Genomic DNA, 26,349 nt, shown 5'->3' with positions numbered 1-26,349 from the left:
TCAAAAACCACATAATCAGATCTTCACCAAACTTTGCAGGGATACATTGGATGTCAAGACACGTGGAAAAAACGTACAAAACAAGAGATTGGGGTCATCAAGGTTTTGGACGGATTTTTTAGGAATTTTCAAATTTTCAGATGGGAGGTTCCAGATAAGATCAAAAACTACATACTCAGATCTTCACCAAACTTTGCAGGGATACATGGGATGTCAAGACACGTGGAAAAAACGTACAAAACAAGAGATTGGAGACATCAAGATTTTGAACGAATTTTTTAAGAATTTTCAAATTTTCAGATAGGAGGTTCCAGATAAGGTCAAAAACTACATACTCAGATCTTCACCAAACTTTGCAGTGATACATTGGATGTCAAGACACGTGGAAAAAACGTACAAAACAAGAGATTGGAGACATCAAGATTTTGGACGAATTTTTTAAGAATTTTCAAATTTTCAGATAGGAGGTTCCAGATAAGGTCAAAAACTACATACTCAGATCTTCACCAAACGTTGCAGGGATACTTTGCATGTCAAGACACGTGGAAAATACGTACAAAACAAGAGATTGGAGACATCAAGATTTTCGACGAATTTTTTAAGAATTTTCAAATTTTCAGATGGGAGGTTCCAGATAAGGTCAAAAACGACATACTCAGATCTTCACCAAATTTTGCATGGATACATTGGATGTCAAGACACGTGGGAAAAACGTACAAAACAAGAAATTGGAGACATCAAGATTTTGTACGAATTTTTTAAGAATTTTCAAATTTTCAGAAAGCAGGTTCCGTATAAGGTCAAAAACCACATAATCAGATCTTCACCAAACTTTGCAGGGATACATTGGATGTCAAGACACGTGGAAAAAACGTACAAAACAAGAGATTGGGGTCATCAAGGTTTTGGACGGATTTTTTAGGAATTTTCAAATTTTCAGATGGGAGGTTCCAGATAAGATCAAAAACTACATACTCAGATCTTCACCAAACTTTGCAGGGATACATGGGATGTCAAGACACGTGGAAAAAACGTACAAAACAAGAGATTGGAGACATCAAGATTTTGAACGAATTTTTTAAGAATTTTCAAATTTTCAGATAGGAGGTTCCATATAAGGTCAAAAACTACATACTCAGATCTTCACCAAACATTGCAGGGATACATTGGATGTCAAGACACGTGGAAAAAATGTACAAAACAAGAGATTGGAGACATCAAGATTTTCGACGGATTTTTTAAGAATTTTCAAATTTTCAGATAGGAGGTTCCATATAAGGTCAAAAACTACATACTCAGATCTTCACCAAACTTAGCAGGGATACATTGGATGTCAAGACACGTGGAAAAAACATACAAGACATAGGATTGGGGACATCAAGATTTGGTCAAATTTTTTAAGAATTCTCAAATTTTCAGATAGGAGGTTCCATATAAGGTCAAAAACTACATACTCAGATCTTCACCAAACATTGCAGGGATACATTGGATGTCAAGACACGTGGAAAAAATGTACAAAACAAGAGATTGGAGACATCAAGATTTTCGACGGATTTTTTAAGAATTTTTAAATTTTCAGATGGGAGGTTCCAGATAAGGTCAAAAACGACATGCTCAGATCTTCTCCAAACTTTGCATGGATACATTGAATGTCAAGACACGTGGAAAAAACATACAAAACATAGGTTTGGGGACATCAAGATTTTGGTCGAATTTTTTAAGAATTTTAAAATTTTCAGATAGGAGGTTCCATATAAGGTCAAAAACTACATACTCAGATCTTCACCAAACTTTGCAGGGATACATTGGATGTCAAGACACGTGGAAAAAACGTACAAAACAAGAGATTGGAGACATCAAGATTTTCGACGAATTTTTTAAGAATTTTCAAATTTTCAGATGGGAGGTTCCAGATAAGGTCAAAAACGACATACTCAGATCTTCACCAAACTTTGCAGGGATACATTGGATGTCAAGACACGTGGAAAAAACATACAAGACCTAGGATTGGGGACATCAAGATTTTGGTCAAATTTTTTAAGAATTTTCAAATTTTCAGGTTCCATATCAGGTCAAAAACTACATACTCAGATCTTCACCAAACTTTGCAGGGATACATTGGATGTCAAGACACGTGGAAAAAACGTACAAAACAAGAGATTGGAGACATCAAAATTTTGGACGAATTTTTTAAGAATTTTCAAATTTTCAGATAGGAGGTTCCATATAAGGTCAAAAACTACATACTCAGATCTTCACCAAACATTGCAGGGATACATTGGAGGTCAAGACACGTGGAAAAAACGTACAAAACAAGAGATTGGAGACATCAATATTTTGGACGAATTTTTAAAAGTTTTCAAATTTTCAGATGGGAGGTTCCAGATAAGGTCTAAAACTACATACTGAGATCTTCACCAAACTTTACTGGGATACATTGGATGTCAAGACACGTGGAAAAAACATACAAAACATAGGATTGGGGATATCAAGATTTTGGTCAAATTTTTTAAGAATTTTCAAATTTTCAGATAGGAGGTTCCATATAAGGTCAAAAACTACATACTCAGATCTTCACCAAACATTGCAGGGATACATTGGATGTCAAGACACGTGGAAAAAACGTACAAAACAAGAGATTGGAGACATCAAGATTTTGGACGAATTTTTGAAGAATTTTCAAATTTTCAGATAGGAGGGTCCAGATAAGGTCAAAAACTACATACTCAGATCTTCACCAAACGTTGCAGGGATACTTTGCATGTCAAGACACGTGGAAAAAACGTACAAAACAAGAGATTGGAGACATCAAGATTTTGGACGGATTTTTTAGGAATTTTCAAATTTTCAGATGGGAGGTTCCAGATAAGGTCAAAAACTACATACTCAGATCTTCACCAAACTTTGCAGTGATACATTGGATGTCAAGACACGTGGAAAAAACGTACAAAACAAGAGATTGGAGACATCAAGATTTTGGACGAATTTTTTAAGAATTTTCAAATTTTCAGATAGGAGGTTCCAGATAAGGTCAAAAACTACATACTCAGATCTTCACCAAACGTTGCAGGGATACTTTGCATGTCAAGACACGTGGAAAATACGTACAAAACAAGAGATTGGAGACATCAAGATTTTCGACGAATTTTTTAAGAATTTTCAAATTTTCAGATGGGAGGTTCCAGATAAGGTCAAAAACGACATACTCAGATCTTCACCAAATTTTGCATGGATACATTGGATGTCAAGACACGTGGGAAAAACGTACAAAACAAGAAATTGGAGACATCAAGATTTTGTACGAATTTTTTAAGAATTTTCAAATTTTCAGAAAGGAGGTTCCGTATAAGGTCTAAAACCACATAATCAGATCTTCACCAAACTTTGCAGGGATACATTGGATGTCAAGACACGTGGAAAAAACGTACAAAACAAGAGATTGGGGTCATCAAGGTTTTGGACGGATTTTTTAGGAATTTTCAAATTTTCAGATGGGAGGTTCCAGATAAGATCAAAAACTACATACTCAGATCTTCACCAAACTTTGCAGGGATACATGGGATGTCAAGACACGTGGAAAAAACGTACAAAACAAGAGATTGGAGACATCAAGATTTTGAACGAATTTTTTAAGAATTTTCAAATTTTCAGATAGGAGGTTCCATATAAGGTCAAAAACTACATACTCAGATCTTCACCAAACATTGCAGGGATACATTGGATGTCAAGACACGTGGAAAAAATGTACAAAACAAGAGATTGGAGACATCAAGATTTTCGACGGATTTTTTAAGAATTTTCAAATTTTCAGATAGGAGGTTCCATATAAGGTCAAAAACTACATACTCAGATCTTCACCAAACTTAGCAGGGATACATTGGATGTCAAGACACGTGGAAAAAACATACAAGACATAGGATTGGGGACATCAAGATTTGGTCAAATTTTTTAAGAATTCTCAAATTTTCAGATAGGAGGTTCCATATAAGGTCAAAAACTACATACTCAGATCTTCACCAAACATTGCAGGGATACATTGGATGTCAAGACACGTGGAAAAAATGTACAAAACAAGAGATTGGAGACATCAAGATTTTCGACGGATTTTTTAAGAATTTTTAAATTTTCAGATGGGAGGTTCCAGATAAGGTCAAAAACGACATGCTCAGATCTTCTCCAAACTTTGCATGGATACATTGAATGTCAAGACACGTGGAAAAAACATACAAAACATAGGTTTGGGGACATCAAGATTTTGGTCGAATTTTTTAAGAATTTTCAAATTTTCAGATAGGAGGTTCCATATAAGGTCAAAAACTACATACTCAGATCTTCACCAAACTTTGCAGGGATACATTGGATGTCAAGACACGTGGAAAAAACGTACAAAACAAGAGATTGGAGACATCAAGATTTTCGACGAATTTTTTAAGAATTTTCAAATTTTCAGATGGGAGGTTCCAGATAAGGTCAAAAACGACATACTCAGATCTTCACCAAACTTTGCAGGGATACATTGGATGTCAAGACACGTGGAAAAAACATACAAGACCTAGGATTGGGGACATCAAGATTTTGGTCAAATTTTTTAAGAATTTTCAAATTTTCAGGTTCCATATCAGGTCAAAACTACATACTCAGATCTTCACCAAACTTTGCAGGGATACATTGGATGTCAAGACACGTGGAAAAAACGTACAAAACAAGAGATTGGAGACATCAAAATTTTGGACGAATTTTTTAAGAATTTTCAAATTTTCAGATAGGAGGTTCCATATAAGGTCAAAAACTACATACTCAGATCTTCACCAAACATTGCAGGGATACATTGGAGGTCAAGACACGTGGAAAAAACGTACAAAACAAGAGATTGGTGACATCAATATTTTGGACGAATTTTTAAAAGTTTTCAAATTTTCAGATGGGAGGTTCCAGATAAGGTCTAAAACTACATACTGAGATCTTCACCAAACTTTACTGGGATACATTGGATGTCAAGACACGTGGAAAAAACATACAAAACATAGGATTGGGGATATCAAGATTTTGGTCAAATTTTTTAAGAATTTTCAAATTTTCAGATAGGAGGTTCCATATAAGGTCAAAAACTACATACTCAGATCTTCACCAAACATTGCAGGGATACATTGGATGTCAAGACACGTGGAAAAAACGTACAAAACAAGAGATTGGAGACATCAAGATTTTGGACGAATTTTTGAAGAATTTTCAAATTTTCAGATAGGAGGGTCCAGATAAGGTCAAAAACTACATACTCAGATCTTCACCAAACGTTGCTGGGATACTTTGCATGTCAAGACACGTGGAAAAAAACGTACAAAACAAGAGATTGGATACATCAAGATTTTCGACGAATTTTTTAAGAATTTTCAAATTTTCAGATGGGAGGTTCCATATCAGGTCAAAAACGACATACTCAGATCTTCACCAAACTTTGCATGGATACATTGGATGTCAAGACACGTGGAAAAGACGTACAAAACAAGAAATTGGAGACATCAAGATTTCTGACGAATTTTTTAAGAATTTTCAAATTTTCAGAAAGGAGGTTCCGTATAAGGTCAAAAACTACATACTCAGATCTTCACCAAACTTTGCAGGGATACATTGGATGTCAAGACACGTGGAAAAAACGTAAAAAACAAGAGATTGGGGTCATCAAGATTTTGGACGGATTTTTTAGGAATTTTCAAATTTTCAGATGGGAGGTTCCAGATAAGGTCAAAAACTACATACTCAGATCTTCACCAAACTTTGCAGTGATACATTGGATGTCAAGACACGTGGAAAAAACGTACAAAACAAGAGATTGGAGACATCAAGATTTTGGACGAATTTTTTAAGAATTTTCAAATTTTCAGATAGGAGGTTCCAGATAAGGTCAAAAACTACATACTCAGATCTTCACCAAACGTTGCAGGGATACTTTGCATGTCAAGACACGTGGAAAATACGTACAAAACAAGAGATTGGAGACATCAAGATTTTCGACGAATTTTTTAAGAATTTTCAAATTTTCAGATGGGAGGTTCCAGATAAGGTCAAAAACGACATACTCAGATCTTCACCAAACTTTGCATGGATACATTGGATGTCAAGACACGTGGGAAAAACGTACAAAACAAGAAATTGGAGACATCAAGATTTTGGACGAATTTTTTAAGAATTTTCAAATTTTCAGAAAGGAGGTTCCGTATAAGGTCAAAAACCACATAATCAGATCTTCACCAAACTTTGCAGGGATACATTGGATGTCAAGACACGTGGAAAAAACGTACAAAACAAGAGATTGGGGTCATCAAGATTTTGGAAGGATTTTTTAGGAATTTTCAAATTTTCAGATGGGAGGTTCCAGATAAGATCAAAAACTACATACTCAGATCTTCACCAAACTTTGCAGGGATACATTGGATGTCAAGACACGTGGAAAAAACGTACAAAACAAGAGATTGGAGACATCAAGATTTTGAACGAATTTTTTAAGAATTTTCAAATTTTCAGATAGGAGGTTCCATATAAGGTCAAAAACTACATACTCAGATCTTCACCAAACATTGCAGGGATACATTGGATGTCAAGACAAGTGGAAAAAATGTACAAAACAAGAGATTGGAGACATCAAGATTTTCGACGAATTTTTTAAGAATTTTCAAATTTTCAGATAGGAGGTTCTATATAAGGTCAAAAACTACATACTCAGATCTTCACCAAACTTAGCAGGGATACATTGGATGTCAAGACACGTGGAAAAAACATACAAGACATAGGATTGGGGACATCAAGATTTGGTCAAATTTTTTAAGAATTCTCAAATTTTCAGATAGGAGGTTCCATATAAGGTCAAAAACTACATACTCAGATCTTCACCAAACATTGCAGGGATACATTGGATGTCAAGACACGTGGAAAAAATGTACAAAACAAGAGATTGGAGACATCAAGATTTTCGACGGATTTTTTAAGAATTTTTAAATTTTCAGATGGGAGGTTCCAGATAAGGTCAAAAACGACATGCTCAGATCTTCTCCAAACTTTGCATGGATACATTGGATGTCAAGACACGTGGAAAAAACATACAAAACATAGGTTTGGGGACATCAAGATTTTGGTCGAATTTTTTAAGAATTTTCAAATTTTCAGATAGGAGGTTCCAGATAAGGTCAAAAACTACATACTCAGATCTTCACCAAACTTTGCAGGGATACATTGGATGTCAAGACACGTGGAAAAAACGTACAAAACAAGAGATTGGAGACATCAAGATTTTGGACGAATTTTTGAGGAATTTTCAAATTTTCAGAAATGAGGTGCCAGATAAGGTCAAAAACTACATACTCAGATCTTCACCAAACTTTGCAGGGATACATTGGATGTCAAGACACGTGGGAAAAACGTACAAAACAAGAGATTAGAGACATCAAGATTTTGGACGAATTTCTTAACAATTTTCAAATTTTCAGATAGGAGGTTCCAGATAAGGTCAAAAACGACATACTCAGATCTTCACCAAACTTTGCAGGGATACATTGGATGTCAAGACACGTGGAAAAAACGTACAAAACAAGAGATTGGGGTCATCAAGATTTTGGACGGATTTTTTAGGAATTTTCAAATTTTCAGATGGGAGGTTCCAGATAAGGTCAAAAACTACATACTCAGATCTTCACCAAACTTTGCAGGGATACATTGGATGTCAAGACACGTGGAAAAAACGTACAAAACAGAAGATTGGAGACATCAAGATTTTGAACGAATTTTTTAAGAATTTTCAAATTTTCAGATAGGAGGTTCCATTAAGGTCAAAAACTACATACTCAGATCTTCACCAAACTTTGCATGGATACCTTGGATGTCAAGACACGTGGAAAAAACATACAAAACATAGGATTGGGGACATCAAGATTTTGGTCGAATTTTTTAAGAATTTTCAAATTTTCAGATAGGAGGTTCCATATAAGGTCAAAAACTACATACTCAGATCTTCACCAAACTTTGCAGGGATACATTGGATGTCAAGACACGTGGAAAAAACATACAAGACCTAGGATTGGGGACATCAAGATTTTGGTCAAATTTTTAAGAATTTTCAAATTTTCAGGTTCCATATAAGGTCAAAAACTACATACTCAGATCTTCACCAAACTATGCAGGAATACATTGGATGTTAAGACACGTGGAAAAAACGTACAAAACAAGAGATTGGAGACATCAAGATTTTGGACGAATTTTTTAAGAATTTTCGAATTTTCAGAAATGCGGTTCCAGATAAGGTCAAAAACTACATACTCAGATCTTCACCAAACTTTGCAGGGATACATTGGATGTCAAGACACGTGGAAAAAACGTACAAAACAAGGGATTGGGGTCATCAAGATTTTGGACGGATTTTTTAGGAATTTTCAAATTTTCAGATGGGAGGTTCCAGATAAGGTAAAAAACTACATACTCAGATCTTCACCAAACTTTGCAGGGATACATTGGATGTCAAGACACGTGGAAAAAACGTACAAAACAAGAGATTGGGGTCATCAAGATTTTGGACGGATTTTTTAAGAATTTTCAAATTTTCAGATGGGAGATTCCAGATAAGGTCAAAAACGACATACTCAGATCTTCACCAAACTTTGCAGGAATACATTGGATGTCAAGACATGTGGAAAAAACATACAAAACATAAGATTCGGGTCATCAAGATTTTGGTCGAATTTTTTAAGAATTTTCAAATTTTCAGATAGGAGGTTCCATATAAAGTAAAAAACTACATACTCAGATCTTCACCGAACTTTGCAGGGATACATTGGATGTCAAGACACGTGGAAAAAACATACAAAACATAGGATTGGGGACATCAAGATTTTGGTCAAATTTTTGAAGAATTTTCAAATTTTCAGATAGGAGGTTCCATATAAGGTCAAAAACTACATACTCAGATCTTCACCAAACATTGCAGGGATACATTGGATGTCAAGACACGTGGAAAAAACGTACAAAACAAGAGATTGGAGACATCAAGATTTTGGACGAATTTTTGAAGAATTTTCAAATTTTCAGATAGGAGGTTCCAGATAAGGTCAAAAACTACATACTCAGATCTTCACCAAACGTTGCAGGGATACTTTGCATGTCAAGACACGTGGAAAAAAACGTACAAAACAAGAGATTGGAGACATCAAGATTTTCGACGAATTTTTTAAGAATTTTCAAATTTTCAGATGGGAGGTTCCATGTAAGGTCAAAAACGACATACTCAGATCTTCACCAAACTTTGCATGGATACATTTGATGTCAAGACACGTGGAAAAAACGTACAAAACAAGAAATTGGAGACATCAAGATTTTGGACGAATTTTTTAAGAATTTTCAAATTTTCAGAAAGGAGGTTCCGTATAAGGTCAAAAACTACATACTCAGAACTTCACCAAACTTTGCAGGGATACATTGGATGTCAAGACACGTGGAAAAAACGTACAAAACAAGAGATTGGGGTCATCAAGATTTTGGACGGATTTTTTAGGAATTTTCAAATTTTCAGATGGGAGGTTCCAGATAAGGTCAAAAACTACATACTCAGATCTTCACCAAACTTTGCAGTGATACATTGGATGTCAAGACACGTGGAAAAAACGTACAAAACAAGAGATTGGAGACATCAAGATTTTGAACGAATTTTTTAAGAATTTTCAAATTTTCAGATAGGAGGTTCCATATAAGGTCAAAAACTACATACTCAGATCTTCACCAAACTTTGCATGGATACATTGGATGTCAAGACACGTGGAAAAAACATACAAAACATAGGATTGGGGACATCAAGATTTTGGTCGAATTTTTTAAGAATTTTCAAATTTTCAGATAGGAGGTTCCATATAAGGTCAAAAACTACATACTCAGATCTTCCCCAAACTTAGCAGGGATACATTGGATGTCAAGACACGTGGAAAAAACATACAAGACATAGGATTCTGGACATCAAGATTTTGGTCAAATTTTTTAAGAATTTTCAAATTTTCAGATAGGAGGTTCCATATAAGGTCAGAAACTACATACTCAGATCTTCACCAAACATTGAAGGAATACAATGGATGTCAAGACACGTGGAAAAAATGTACAAAACAAGAGATTGGAGACATCAAGATTTTCGACGGATTTTTTAAGAATTTTCAAATTTTCAGATGGGAGGTTCCAGATAAGGTCAAAAAGGACATACTCAGATCTTCACCAAACTTTGCATGGATACATTGGATGTCAAAACACGTGGAAAAAACATACATAACATAGGATTGGGGACATCAAGATTTTGGTCGAATTTTTTAAGAATTTTCAAATTTTCAGAAATGAGGTGCCAGATAAAGTCAAAAACTACATACTCAGATCTTCACCAAACTTTGCAGGGATACATTGGATGTCAAGCCACGTGGAAAAAACGTACAAAACAAGAGATTGGAGACATCAAGATTTTGGACGAATTTTTTAAGAATTTTCAAATTTTCAGATAGGAGGTTCCAGATGAGGTCAAAAACTACATACTCAGATCTTCACCAAACTTTGCAGGAATACTTTGCATGTCAAGACACGTGGAAAAAACGTACAAAACAAGAGATCGGAGACATCAAGATTTTCGACGAATTTTTTAAGAATTTTCAAATTTTCAGATAGGAGGTTCCAGATAAGGTCAAAAACGACATACTCAGATCTTCACCAAACTTTGCAGGGATACATTGGATGTCAAGACACGTGGAAAAAACGTACAAAACAAGAGATTGGAGACATCAAGATTTTGGACGAATTTTTTAAGAATTTTCAAATTTTCAGAAAGGATGTTCCAGATAAGGTCAAAAACGACATACTCAGATCTTCACCAAACTTTGCAGGGATACATTGCAGGTCGAGACACGTGGAAAAAACGTACAAAACAAGAGATTGGAGACAACAAGATTTTGGACGAATTTTTTAAAAATTTTCAAATTTTCAGATAGGAGGTTCCAGATAAGGTCAAAAACTACATACTCAGATCTTCACCAAACTTTGCAGGGATACATTGGATGTCAAGACACGTGGAAAAAACATACAAAACATAGGATTGGGGATATCAAGATTTTGGTCAAATTTTTTAAGAATTTTCAAATTTTCAGATAGGAGGTTCCATATAAGGTCAAAAACTACATACTCAGATCTTCACAAAACATTGCAGGGATACATTGGATGTCAAGACACGTGGAAAAAACGTACAAAACAAGAGATTGGATTCATCAAGATTTTCGACGAATTTTTGAAGAATTTTCAAATTTTCAGATAGGAGGTTCCAGATAAGGTCAAAAACTACATACTCAGATCTTCACAAAACGTTGCAGGGATACTTTTCATGTCAAGACACTTGGAAAAAACGTACAAAACAAGAGATTGGAGACATCAAGATTTTCGACGAATTTTTTAAGAATTTTCAAATTTTCAGATGGGAAGTTCCAGATAAGGTCAAAAACGACATACTCAGATCTTCACCAAACTTTGCAGGGATACATTGGATGTCAAGACACGTGGAAAAAACGTACAAAACAAGAGATTGGGGTCATCAAGATTTTGGACGGATTTTTTAGGAATTTTCAAATTTTCAGATGGGAGGTTCCAGATAAGGTCAAAAACTACATACTCAGATCTTCACCAAACTTTGCAGGGATACATTGGATGTCAAGACACGTGGAAAAAACGTACAAAACAGAAGATTGGAGACATCAAGATTTTGAACGAATTTTTTAAGAATTTTCAAATTTTCAGATAGGAGGTTCCATTAAGGTCAAAAACTACATACTCAGATCTTCACCAAACTTTGCATGGATACATTGGATGTCAAGACACGTGGAAAAAACATACAAAACATAGGATTGGGGACATCAAGATTTTGGTCGAATTTTTTAAGAATTTTCAAATTTTCAGATAGGAGGTTCCATATAAGGTCAAAAACTACATACTCAGATCTTCACCAAACTTTGCAGGGATACATTGGATGTCAAGACACGTGGAAAAAACATACAAGACCTAGGATTGGGGACATCAAGATTTTGGTCAAATTTTTAAGAATTTTCAAATTTTCAGGTTCCATATAAGGTCAAAAACTACATACTCAGATCTTCACCAAACTATGCAGGAATACATTGGATGTTAAGACACGTGGAAAAAACGTACAAAACAAGAGATTGGAGACATCAAGATTTTGGACGATTTTTTAAGAATTTTCAAATTTTCAGAAATGCGGTTCCAGATAAGGTCAAAAACTACATACTCAGATCTTCACCAAACTTTGCAGGGATACATTGGATGTCAAGACACGTGGAAAAAACGTACAAAACAAGGGATTGGGGTCATCAAGATTTTGGACGGATTTTTTAGGAATTTTCAAATTTTCAGATGGGAGGTTCCAGATAAGGTCAAAGACTACATACTCAGATCTTCACCAAACTTTGCAGGGATACATTGGATGTCAAGACACGTGGAAAAAACGTACAAAACAAGAGATTGGGTTCATCAAGATTTTGGACGGATTTTTTAAGAATTTTCAAATTTTCAGATGGGAGGTTCCAGATAAGGTCAAAAACGACATACTCAGATCTTCACCAAACTTTGCAGGAATACATTGGATGTCAAGACATGTGGAAAAAACATACAAAACATAAGATTCGGGACATCAAGATTTTGGTCGAATTTTTTAAGAATTTTCAAATTTTCAGATAGGAGGTTCCATATAAAGTAAAAAACTACATACTCAGATCTTCACCGAACTTTGCAGGGATACATTGGATGTCAAGACACGTGGAAAAAACATACAAAACATAGGATTGGGGACATCAAGATTTTGGTCAAATTTTTGAAGAATTTTCAAATTTTCAGATAGGAGGTTCCATATAAGGTCAAAAACTACATACTCAGATCTTCACCAAACATTGCAGGGATACATTGGATGTCAAGACACGTGGAAAAAACGTACAAAACAAGAGATTGGAGACATCAAGATTTTGGACGAATTTTTGAAGAATTTTCAAATTTTCAGATAGGAGGTTCCAGATAAGGTCAAAAACTACATACTCAGATCTTCACCAAACGTTGCAGGGATACTTTGCATGTCAAGACACGTGGAAAAAACGTACAAAACAAGAGATTGGAGACATCAAGATTTTCGACGAATTTTTTAAGAATTTTCAAATTTTCAGATGGGAGGTTCCATGTAAGGTCAAAAACGACATACTCAGATCTTCACCAAACTTTGCATGGATACATTTGATGTCAAGACACGTGGAAAAAACGTACAAAACAAGAAATTGGAGACATCAAGATTTTGGACGAATTTTTTAAGAATTTTCAAATTTTCAGAAAGAAGGTTCCGTATAAGGTCAAAAACTACATACTCAGAACTTCACCAAACTTTGCAGGGATACATTGGATGTCAAGACACGTGGAAAAAACGTACAAAACAAGAGATTGGGGTCATCAAGATTTTGGACGGATTTTTTAGGAATTTTCAAATTTTCAGATGGGAGGTTCCAGATAAGGTCAAAAACTACATACTCAGATCTTCACCAAACTTTGCAGTGATACATTGGATGTCAAGACACGTGGAAAAAACGTACAAAACAAGAGATTGGAGACATCAAGATTTTGAACGAATTTTTTAAGAATTTTCAAATTTTCAGATAGGAGGTTCCATATAAGGTCAAAAACTACATACTCAGATCTTCACCAAACTTTGCATGGATACATTGGATGTCAAGACACGTGGAAAAACATACAAAACATAGGATTGGGGACATCAAGATTTTGGTCGAATTTTTTAAGAATTTTCAAATTTTCAGATAGGAGGTTCCATATAAGGTCAAAAACTACATACTCAGATCTTCCCCAAACTTAGCAGGGATACATTGGATGTCAAGACACGTGGAAAAAACATACAAGACATAGGATTCTGGACATCAAGATTTTGGTCAAATTTTTTAAGAATTTTCAAATTTTCAGATAGGAGGTTCCATATAAGGTCAAAAACTACATACTCAGATCTTCACCAAACATTGCAGGAATACAATGGATGTCAAGACACGTGGAAAAAATGTACAAAACAAGAGATTGGAGACATCAAGATTTTCGACGGATTTTTTAAGAATTTTCAAATTTTCAGATGGGAGGTTCCAGATAAGGTCAAAAACGACATACTCAGATCTTCACCAAACTTTGCATGGATACATTGGATGTCAAGACACGTGGAAAAAACATACAAAACATAGGATTGGGGACATCAAGATTTTGGTCGAATTTTTTAAGAATTTTCAAATTTTCAGATAGGAGGTTCCATATAAGGTCAAAAACTACATACTCAGATCTTCACCAAACTATGCAGGGATACATTGGATGTCAAGACACGTGGAAAAAACGTACAAAACAAGAGATTGGAGACATCAAGATTTCGGACGAATTTTTTAAGAATTTTCAAATTTTCAGATAGGAGGTTCCAGATAAGGTCAAAAACTACGTACTCAGATCTTCACCAAACTTTGCAGGGACACATTGGATGTCAAGACACGTGGAAAAAACGTACAAAACAAGAGATTGGAGACATCAAGATTTTTGACGAATTTTTGAGGAATTTTCAAATTTTCAGAAATGAGGTTCCAGATAAGGTCAAAAACTACATACTCAGATCTTCACCAAACTTTGCAGGGATACATTGGTTGTCAAGACACGTGGGGAAAACATACAAACCAAGAGATTGGAGACATCAAGATTTTGGACGAATTTTTTAAGAATTTTCAAATTTTCAGATAGGAGGTTCCATATAAGGTCAAAAACTACATACTCAGATCTTCACCAAACTTTGCAGGGATACATTGGATGTCAAGACACGTGGGAAAAACGTACAAAACAAGAGATTGGAGACATCAAGATTTTGGACGAATTTTTTAAGAATTTTCAAATTTTCAGAAAGGATGTTCCAGATAAGGTCAAAAACGACATACTCAGATCTTCACCAAACTTTGCAGGGATACATTGGATGTCAAGACACGTGGAAAAAACATACAAAACATAGGATTGGGGACATCAAGATTTTGGTCAAATTTTTTAAGAATTTTCAAATTTTCAGATAGGAGGTTCCATATAAGGTCAAAAACTACATACTCAGATCTTCGCCAAACATTGCAGGGATACATTGGATGTCAAGACACGTGGAAAAACGTACAAAACAAGAGATTGGAGACATCAAGATTTTCGACGAATTTTTTAAGAATTTTCAAATTTTCAGATAGGAGGTTCCAGATAAGGTCAAAAACTACATACTCAGATCTTCACCAAACTTTGCAGGGATACATTGGATGTCAAGACACGTGGGAAAACATACAAAACATAGGATTGGGGACATCAAGATTTTGGTCAAATTTTTTAAGAATTTTCAAATTTTCAGATAGGAGGTTCCATATAAGGTCAAAAACTACATACTCAGATCTTCACCAAACATTGCAGGGATCCATTGGATGTCAAGACACGTGGAAAAAACGTACAAAACAAGAAATTGGAGACATCAAGATTTTGGACGAATTTTTTAAGAATTTTCAAATTTTCAGAAAGGAGGTTCCATATAAAGTAAAAAACTACATACTCAGATCTTCACCGAACTTTGCAGGGATACATTGGATGTCAAGACACGTGGAAAAAACATACAAAACATAGGATTGGGGACATCAAGATTTTGGTCAAATTTTTTAAGAATTTTCAAATTTTCAGATAGGAGGTTCCATATAAGGTCAAAAACTACATACTCAGATCTTCACCAAACATTGCAGGGATACATTGGATGTCAAGACACGTGGAAAAAACGTACAAAACAAGAGATTGGAGACATCAAGATTTTGGACGAATTTTTGAAGAATTTTCAAATTTTCAGATAGGAGGTTCCAGATAAGGTCAAAAACTACATACTCAGATCTTCACCAAACGTTGCAGGGATACTTTGCATGTCAAGACACGTGGAAAAAACGTACAAAACAAGAGATTGGAGACATCAAGATTTTGGACGAATTTTTTAAGAATTTTCAAATTTTCAGAAAGGATGTTCCAGATAAGGTCAAAAACGACATACTCAGATCTTCACCAAACTTTGCAGGGATACATTGGATGTCAAGACACGTGGAAAAAACATACAAAACATAGGATTGGGGACATCAAGATTTTGGTCAAATTTTTTAAGAATTTTCAAATTTTCAGATAGGAGGTTCCATATAAGGTCAAAAACTACATACTCAGATCTTCGCCAAACATTGCAGGGATACATTGGATGTCAAGACACGTGGAAAAACGTACAAAACAAGAGATTGGAGACATCAAGATTTTCGACGAATTTTTTAAGAATTTTCAAATTTTCAGATAGGAGGTTCCAGATAAGGTCAAAAACTACATACTCAGATCTTCACCAAACTTTGCAGGGATACATTGGATGTCAAGACACGTGGAAAAAACGTACAAAACAAGAGATTGGGGTCATCAAGATTTTGGACGGATTTTTTAGGAATTTTCAAATTTTCAGATGGGAGGTTCCAGATAAGGTCAAAAACTACATACTCAGATCTTCACCAAACTTTGCAGGGATCCATTGGAGGTCGAGACACGTGGAAAAAACGTACAAAACAAGAGATTGGAGACATCAAGATTTTGGACGAATTTTTTAAGAATTTTCAAATTTTCAGATAGGAGGTTCCATATAAGGTCAAAAACTACATACTCAGATCTTCACCAAACATTGCAGGAATACAATGGATGTCAAGACACGTGGAAAAAATGTACAAAACAAGAGATTGGAGACATCAAGATTTTCGACGGATTTTTTAAGAATTTTCAAATTTTCAGATGGGAGGTTCCAGATAAGGTCAAAAACGACATACTCAGATCTTCACCGAACTTTGCAGGGATACATTGGATGTCAAGACACGGAAAAAACATACAAAACATAGGATTGGGGACATCAAGATTTTGGTCAAATTTTTTAAGAATTTTCAAATTTTCAGATAGGAGGTTCCATATAAGGTCAAAAACTACATACTCAGATCTTCACCAAACATTGCAGGGATACATTGGATGTCAAGACACGTGGAAAAAACGTACAAAACAAGAGATTGGAGACATCAAGATTTTGGACGAATTTTTGAAGAATTTTCAAATTTTCAGATAGGAGGTTCCAGATAAGGTCAAAAACTACATACTCAGATCTTCACCAAACGTTGCAGGGATACTTTGCATGTCAAGACACGTGGAAAAAACGTACAAAACAAGAGATTGGAGACATCAAGATTTTGGACGAATTTTTTAAGAATTTTCAAATTTTCAGAAAGGATGTTCCAGATAAGGTCAAAAACGACATACTCAGATCTTCACCAAACTTTGCAGGGATACATTGGATGTCAAGACACGTGGAAAAAACATACAAAACATAGGATTGGGGACATCAAGATTTTGGTCAAATTTTTTAAGAATTTTCAAATTTTCAGATAGGAGGTTCCATATAAGGTCAAAAACTACATACTCAGATCTTCGCCAAACATTGCAGGGATACATTGGATGTCAAGACACGTGGAAAAACGTACAAAACAAGAGATTGGAGACATCAAGATTTTCGACGAATTTTTTAAGAATTTTCAAATTTTCAGATAGGAGGTTCCAGATAAGGTCAAAAACTACATACTCAGATCTTCACCAAACTTTGCAGGGATACATTGGATGTCAAGACACGTGGAAAAAACGTACAAAACAAGAGATTGGGGTCATCAAGATTTTGGACGGATTTTTTAGGAATTTTCAAATTTTCAGATGGGAGGTTCCAGATAAGGTCAAAAACTACATACTCAGATCTTCACCAAACTTTGCAGGGATCCATTGGAGGTCGAGACACGTGGAAAAAACGTACAAAACAAGAGATTGGAGACATCAAGATTTTGGACGAATTTTTTAAGAATTTTCAAATTTTCAGATAGGAGGTTCCATATAAGGTCAAAAACTACATACTCAGATCTTCACCAAACATTGCAGGAATACAATGGATGTCAAGACACGTGGAAAAAATGTACAAAACAAGAGATTGGAGACATCAAGATTTTCGACGGATTTTTTAAGAATTTTCAAATTTTCAGATGGGAGGTTCCAGATAAGGTCAAAAACGACATACTCAGATCTTCACCAAACTTTGCATGGATACATTGGATGTCAAGACACGTGGAAAAAACATACAAAACATAGGATTGGGGACATCAAGATTTTGGTCGAATTTTTTAAGAATTTTCAAATTTTCAGATAGGAGGTTCCATATAAGGTCAAAAACTACATACTCAGATCTTCACCAAACTATGCAGGGATACATTGGATGTCAAGACACGTGGAAAAAACGTACAAAACAAGAGATTGGAGACATCAAGATTTCGGACGAATTTTTTAAGAATTTTCAAATTTTCAGATAGGAGGTTCCAGATAAGGTCAAAAACTACGTACTCAGATCTTCACCAAACTTTGCAGGGACACATTGGATGTCAAGACACGTGGAAAAAACGTACAAAACAAGAGATTGGAGACATCAAGATTTTTGACGAATTTTTGAGGAATTTTCAAATTTTCAGAAATGAGGTTCCAGATAAGGTCAAAAACTACATACTCAGATCTTCACCAAACTTTGCAGGGATACATTGGTTGTCAAGACACGTGGGGAAAACATACAAACCAAGAGATTGGAGACATCAAGATTTTGGACGAATTTTTTAAGAATTTTCAAATTTTCAGATAGGAGGTTCCATATAAGGTCAAAAACTACATACTCAGATCTTCACCAAACTTTGCAGGGATACATTGGATGTCAAGACACGTGGGAAAAACGTACAAAACAAGAGATTGGAGACATCAAGATTTTGGACGAATTTTTTAAGAATTTTCAAATTTTCAGAAAGGATGTTCCAGATAAGGTCAAAAACGACATACTCAGATCTTCACCAAACTTTGCAGGGATACATTGGATGTCAAGACACGTGGAAAAAACATACAAAACATAGGATTGGGGACATCAAGATTTTGGTCAAATTTTTTAAGAATTTTCAAATTTTCAGATAGGAGGTTCCATATAAGGTCAAAAACTACATACTCAGATCTTCGCCAAACATTGCAGGGATACATTGGATGTCAAGACACGTGGAAAAACGTACAAAACAAGAGATTGGAGACATCAAGATTTTCGACGAATTTTTTAAGAATTTTCAAATTTTCAGATAGGAGGTTCCAGATAAGGTCAAAAACTACATACTCAGATCTTCACCAAACTTTGCAGGGATACATTGGATGTCAAGACACGTGGGAAAACATACAAAACATAGGATTGGGGACATCAAGATTTTGGTCAAATTTTTTAAGAATTTTCAAATTTTCAGATAGGAGGTTCCATATAAGGTCAAAAACTACATACTCAGATCTTCACCAAACATTGCAGGGATACATTGGATGTCAAGACACGTGGAAAAAACGTACAAAACAAGAGATTGGAGACATCAAGATTTTGGACGAATTTTTGAAGAATTTTCAAATTTTCAGATAGGAGGTTCCAGATAAGGTCAAAAACTACATACTCAGATCTTCACCAAACGTTGCAGGGATACTTTGCATGTCAAGACACGTGGAAAAAACGTACAAAACAAGAGATTGGAGACATCAAGATTTTGGACGAATTTTTTAAGAATTTTCAAATTTTCAGAAAGGATGTTCCAGATAAGGTCAAAAACGACATACTCAGATCTTCACCAAACTTTGCAGGGATACATTGGATGTCAAGACACGTGGAAAAAACATACAAAACATAGGATTGGGGACATCAAGATTTTGGTCAAATTTTTTAAGAATTTTCAAATTTTCAGATAGGAGGTTCCATATAAGGTCAAAAACTACATACTCAGATCTTCGCCAAACATTGCAGGGATACATTGGATGTCAAGACACGTGGAAAAACGTACAAAACAAGAGATTGGAGACATCAAGATTTTCGACGAATTTTTTAAGAATTTTCAAATTTTCAGATAGGAGGTTCCAGATAAGGTCAAAAACTACATACTCAGATCTTCACCAAACTTTGCAGGGATACATTGGATGTCAAGACACGTGGAAAAAACGTACAAAACAAGAGATTGGGGTCATCAAGATTTTGGACGGATTTTTTAGGAATTTTCAAATTTTCAGATGGGAGGTTCCAGATAAGGTCAAAAACTACATACTCAGATCTTCACCAAACTTTGCAGGGATCCATTGGAGGTCGAGACACGTGGAAAAAACGTACAAAACAAGAGATTGGAGACATCAAGATTTTGGACGAATTTTTTAAGAATTTTCAAATTTTCAGATAGGAGGTTCCATATAAGGTCAAAAACTACATACTCAGATCTTCACCAAACATTGCAGGAATACAATGGATGTCAAGACACGTGGAAAAAATGTACAAAACAAGAGATTGGAGACATCAAGATTTTCGACGGATTTTTTAAGAATTTTCAAATTTTCAGATGGGAGGTTCCAGATAAGGTCAAAAACGACATACTCAGATCTTCACCAAACTTTGCATGGATACATTGGATGTCAAGACACGTGGAAAAAACATACAAAACATAGGATTGGGGACATCAAGATTTTGGTCGAATTTTTTAAGAATTTTCAAATTTTCAGATAGGAGGTTCCATATAAGGTCAAAAACTACATACTCAGATCTTCACCAAACTATGCAGGGATACATTGGATGTCAAGACACGTGGAAAAAACGTACAAAACAAGAGATTGGAGACATCAAGATTTCGGACGAATTTTTTAAGAATTTTCAAATTTTCAGATAGGAGGTTCCAGATAAGGTCAAAAACTACGTACTCAGATCTTCACCAAACTTTGCAGGGACACATTGGATGTCAAGACACGTGGAAAAAACGTACAAAACAAGAGATTGGAGACATCAAGATTTTTGACGAATTTTTGAGGAATTTTCAAATTTTCAGAAATGAGGTTCCAGATAAGGTCAAAAACTACATACTCAGATCTTCACCAAACTTTGCAGGGATACATTGGTTGTCAAGACACGTGGGGAAAACATACAAACCAAGAGATTGGAGACATCAAGATTTTGGACGAATTTTTTAAGAATTTTCAAATTTTCAGATAGGAGGTTCCATATAAGGTCAAAAACTACATACTCAGATCTTCACCAAACTTTGCAGGGATACATTGGATGTCAAGACACGTGGGAAAAACGTACAAAACAAGAGATTGGAGACATCAAGATTTTGGACGAATTTTTTAAGAATTTTCAAATTTTCAGAAAGGATGTTCCAGATAAGGTCAAAAACGACATACTCAGATCTTCACCAAACTTTGCAGGGATACATTGGATGTCAAGACACGTGGAAAAAACATACAAAACATAGGATTGGGGACATCAAGATTTTGGTCAAATTTTTTAAGAATTTTCAAATTTTCAGATAGGAGGTTCCATATAAGGTCAAAAACTACATACTCAGATCTTCGCCAAACATTGCAGGGATACATTGGATGTCAAGACACGTGGAAAAACGTACAAAACAAGAGATTGGAGACATCAAGATTTTCGACGAATTTTTTAAGAATTTTCAAATTTTCAGATAGGAGGTTCCAGATAAGGTCAAAAACTACATACTCAGATCTTCACCAAACTTTGCAGGGATACATTGGATGTCAAGACACGTGGGAAAACATACAAAACATAGGATTGGGGACATCAAGATTTTGGTCAAATTTTTTAAGAATTTTCAAATTTTCAGATAGGAGGTTCCATATAAGGTCAAAAACTACATACTCAGATCTTCACCAAACATTGCAGGGATCCATTGGATGTCAAGACACGTGGAAAAAACGTACAAAACAAGAAATTGGAGACATCAAGATTTTGGACGAATTTTTTAAGAATTTTCAAATTTTCAGAAAGGAGGTTCCATATAAAGTAAAAAACTACATACTCAGATCTTCACCGAACTTTGCAGGGATACATTGGATGTCAAGACACGTGGAAAAAACATACAAAACATAGGATTGGGGACATCAAGATTTTGGTCAAATTTTTTAAGAATTTTCAAATTTTCAGATAGGAGGTTCCATATAAGGTCAAAAACTACATACTCAGATCTTCACCAAACATTGCAGGGATACATTGGATGTCAAGACACGTGGAAAAAACGTACAAAACAAGAGATTGGAGACATCAAGATTTTGGACGAATTTTTGAAGAATTTTCAAATTTTCAGATAGGAGGTTCCAGATAAGGTCAAAAACTACATACTCAGATCTTCACCAAACGTTGCAGGGATACTTTGCATGTCAAGACACGTGGAAAAAACGTACAAAACAAGAGATTGGAGACATCAAGATTTTGGACGAATTTTTTAAGAATTTTCAAATTTTCAGAAAGGATGTTCCAGATAAGGTCAAAAACGACATACTCAGATCTTCACCAAACTTTGCAGGGATACATTGGATGTCAAGACACGTGGAAAAAACATACAAAACATAGGATTGGGGACATCAAGATTTTGGTCAAATTTTTTAAGAATTTTCAAATTTTCAGATAGGAGGTTCCATATAAGGTCAAAAACTACATACTCAGATCTTCGCCAAACATTGCAGGGATACATTGGATGTCAAGACACGTGGAAAAACGTACAAAACAAGAGATTGGAGACATCAAGATTTTCGACGAATTTTTTAAGAATTTTCAAATTTTCAGATAGGAGGTTCCAGATAAGGTCAAAAACTACATACTCAGATCTTCACCAAACTTTGCAGGGATACATTGGATGTCAAGACACGTGGGAAAACATACAAAACATAGGATTGGGGACATCAAGATTTTGGTCAAATTTTTTAAGAATTTTCAAATTTTCAGATAGGAGGTTCCATATAAGGTCAAAAACTACATACTCAGATCTTCACCAAACATTGCAGGGATACATTGGATGTCAAGACACGTGGAAAAAACGTACAAAACAAGAGATTGGAGACATCAAGATTTTGGACGAATTTTTTAAGAATTTTCAAATTTTCAGATGGGAGGTTCCATGTAAGGTCAAAAACGACATACTCAGATCTTCACCAAACTTTGCATGGATACATTTGATGTCAAGACACGTGGAAAAACGTACAAAACAAGAAATTGGAGACATCAAGATTTTGGACGAATTTTTTAAGAATTTTCAAATTTTCAGAAAGGAGGTTCCGTATAAGGTCAAAAACTACATACTCAGAACTTCACCAAACTTTGCAGGGATACATTGGATGTCAAGACACGTGGAAAAAACGTACAAAACAAGAGATTGGGGTCATCAAGATTTTGGACGGATTTTTTAGGAATTTTCAAATTTTCAGATGGGAGGTTCCAGATAAGGTCAAAAACTACATACTCAGATCTTCACCAAACTTTGCAGTGATACATTGGATGTCAAGACACGTGGAAAAAACGTACAAAACAAGAGATTGGAGACATCAAGATTTTGAATGAATTTTTTAAGAATTTTCAAATTTTCAGATAGGAGGTTCCATATAAGGTCAAAAACTACATACTCAGATCTTCACCAAACATTGCAGGAATACAATGGATGTCAAGACACGTGGAAAAAATGTACAAAACAAGAGATTGGAGACATCAAGATTTTCGACGGATTTTTTAAGAATTTTCAAATTTTCAGATGGGAGGTTCCAGATAAGGTCAAAAACGACATACTCAGATCTTCACCGAACTTTGCAGGGATACATTGGATGTCAAGACACGGAAAAAACATACAAAACATAGGATTGGGGACATCAAGATTTTGGTCAAATTTTTTAAGAATTTTCAAATTTTCAGATAGGAGGTTCCATATAAGGTCAAAAACTACATACTCAGATCTTCACCAAACATTGCAGGGATACATTGGATGTCAAGACACGTGGAAAAAACGTACAAAACAAGAGATTGGAGACATCAAGATTTTGGACGAATTTTTGAAGAATTTTCAAATTTTCAGATAGGAGGTTCCAGATAAGGTCAAAAACTACATACTCAGATCTTCACCAAACGTTGCAGGGATACTTTGCATGTCAAGACACGTGGAAAAAACGTACAAAACAAGAGATTGGAGACATCAAGATTTTGGACGAATTTTTTAAGAATTTTCAAATTTTCAGAAAGGATGTTCCAGATAAGGTCAAAAACGACATACTCAGATCTTCACCAAACTTTGCAGGGATACATTGGATGTCAAGACACGTGGAAAAAACATACAAAACATAGGATTGGGGACATCAAGATTTTGGTCAAATTTTTTAAGAATTTTCAAATTTTCAGATAGGAGGTTCCATATAAGGTCAAAAACTACATACTCAGATCTTCGCCAAACATTGCAGGGATACATTGGATGTCAAGACACGTGGAAAAACGTACAAAACAAGAGATTGGAGACATCAAGATTTTCGACGAATTTTTTAAGAATTTTCAAATTTTCAGATAGGAGGTTCCAGATAAGGTCAAAAACTACATACTCAGATCTTCACCAAACTTTGCAGGGATACATTGGATGTCAAGACACGTGGAAAAAACGTACAAAACAAGAGATTGGGGTCATCAAGATTTTGGACGGATTTTTTAGGAATTTTCAAATTTTCAGATGGGAGGTTCCAGATAAGGTCAAAAACTACATACTCAGATCTTCACCAAACTTTGCAGGGATCCATTGGAGGTCGAGACACGTGGAAAAAACGTACAAAACAAGAGATTGGAGACATCAAGATTTTGGACGAATTTTTTAAGAATTTTCAAATTTTCAGATAGGAGGTTCCATATAAGGTCAAAAACTACATACTCAGATCTTCACCAAACATTGCAGGAATACAATGGATGTCAAGACACGTGGAAAAAATGTACAAAACAAGAGATTGGAGACATCAAGATTTTCGACGGATTTTTTAAGAATTTTCAAATTTTCAGATGGGAGGTTCCAGATAAGGTCAAAAACGACATACTCAGATCTTCACCAAACTTTGCATGGATACATTGGATGTCAAGACACGTGGAAAAAACATACAAAACATAGGATTGGGGACATCAAGATTTTGGTCGAATTTTTTAAGAATTTTCAAATTTTCAGATAGGAGGTTCCATATAAGGTCAAAAACTACATACTCAGATCTTCACCAAACTATGCAGGGATACATTGGATGTCAAGACACGTGGAAAAAACGTACAAAACAAGAGATTGGAGACATCAAGATTTCGGACGAATTTTTTAAGAATTTTCAAATTTTCAGATAGGAGGTTCCAGATAAGGTCAAAAACTACGTACTCAGATCTTCACCAAACTTTGCAGGGACACATTGGATGTCAAGACACGTGGAAAAAACGTACAAAACAAGAGATTGGAGACATCAAGATTTTTGACGAATTTTTGAGGAATTTTCAAATTTTCAGAAATGAGGTTCCAGATAAGGTCAAAAACTACATACTCAGATCTTCACCAAACTTTGCAGGGATACATTGGTTGTCAAGACACGTGGGGAAAACATACAAACCAAGAGATTGGAGACATCAAGATTTTGGACGAATTTTTTAAGAATTTTCAAATTTTCAGATAGGAGGTTCCATATAAGGTCAAAAACTACATACTCAGATCTTCACCAAACTTTGCAGGGATACATTGGATGTCAAGACACGTGGGAAAAACGTACAAAACAAGAGATTGGAGACATCAAGATTTTGGACGAATTTTTTAAGAATTTTCAAATTTTCAGAAAGGATGTTCCAGATAAGGTCAAAAACGACATACTCAGATCTTCACCAAACTTTGCAGGGATACATTGGATGTCAAGACACGTGGAAAAAACATACAAAACATAGGATTGGGGACATCAAGATTTTGGTCAAATTTTTTAAGAATTTTCAAATTTTCAGATAGGAGGTTCCATATAAGGTCAAAAACTACATACTCAGATCTTCGCCAAACATTGCAGGGATACATTGGATGTCAAGACACGTGGAAAAACGTACAAAACAAGAGATTGGAGACATCAAGATTTTCGACGAATTTTTTAAGAATTTTCAAATTTTCAGATAGGAGGTTCCAGATAAGGTCAAAAACTACATACTCAGATCTTCACCAAACTTTGCAGGGATACATTGGATGTCAAGACACGTGGGAAAACATACAAAACATAGGATTGGGGACATCAAGATTTTGGTCAAATTTTTTAAGAATTTTCAAATTTTCAGATAGGAGGTTCCATATAAGGTCAAAA

The sequence above is a fragment of the Lepisma saccharinum genome, unplaced genomic scaffold (assembly GCF_977018435.1).
Source record: "Lepisma saccharinum unplaced genomic scaffold, izLepSacc3.1 HAP1_SCAFFOLD_105, whole genome shotgun sequence".
Lineage (NCBI taxonomy): Eukaryota > Metazoa > Arthropoda > Insecta > Zygentoma > Lepismatidae > Lepisma > Lepisma saccharinum.
The sequence above is the reverse complement of the archived record's forward strand: the minus strand, read 5'-3'. Positions refer to the sequence as shown.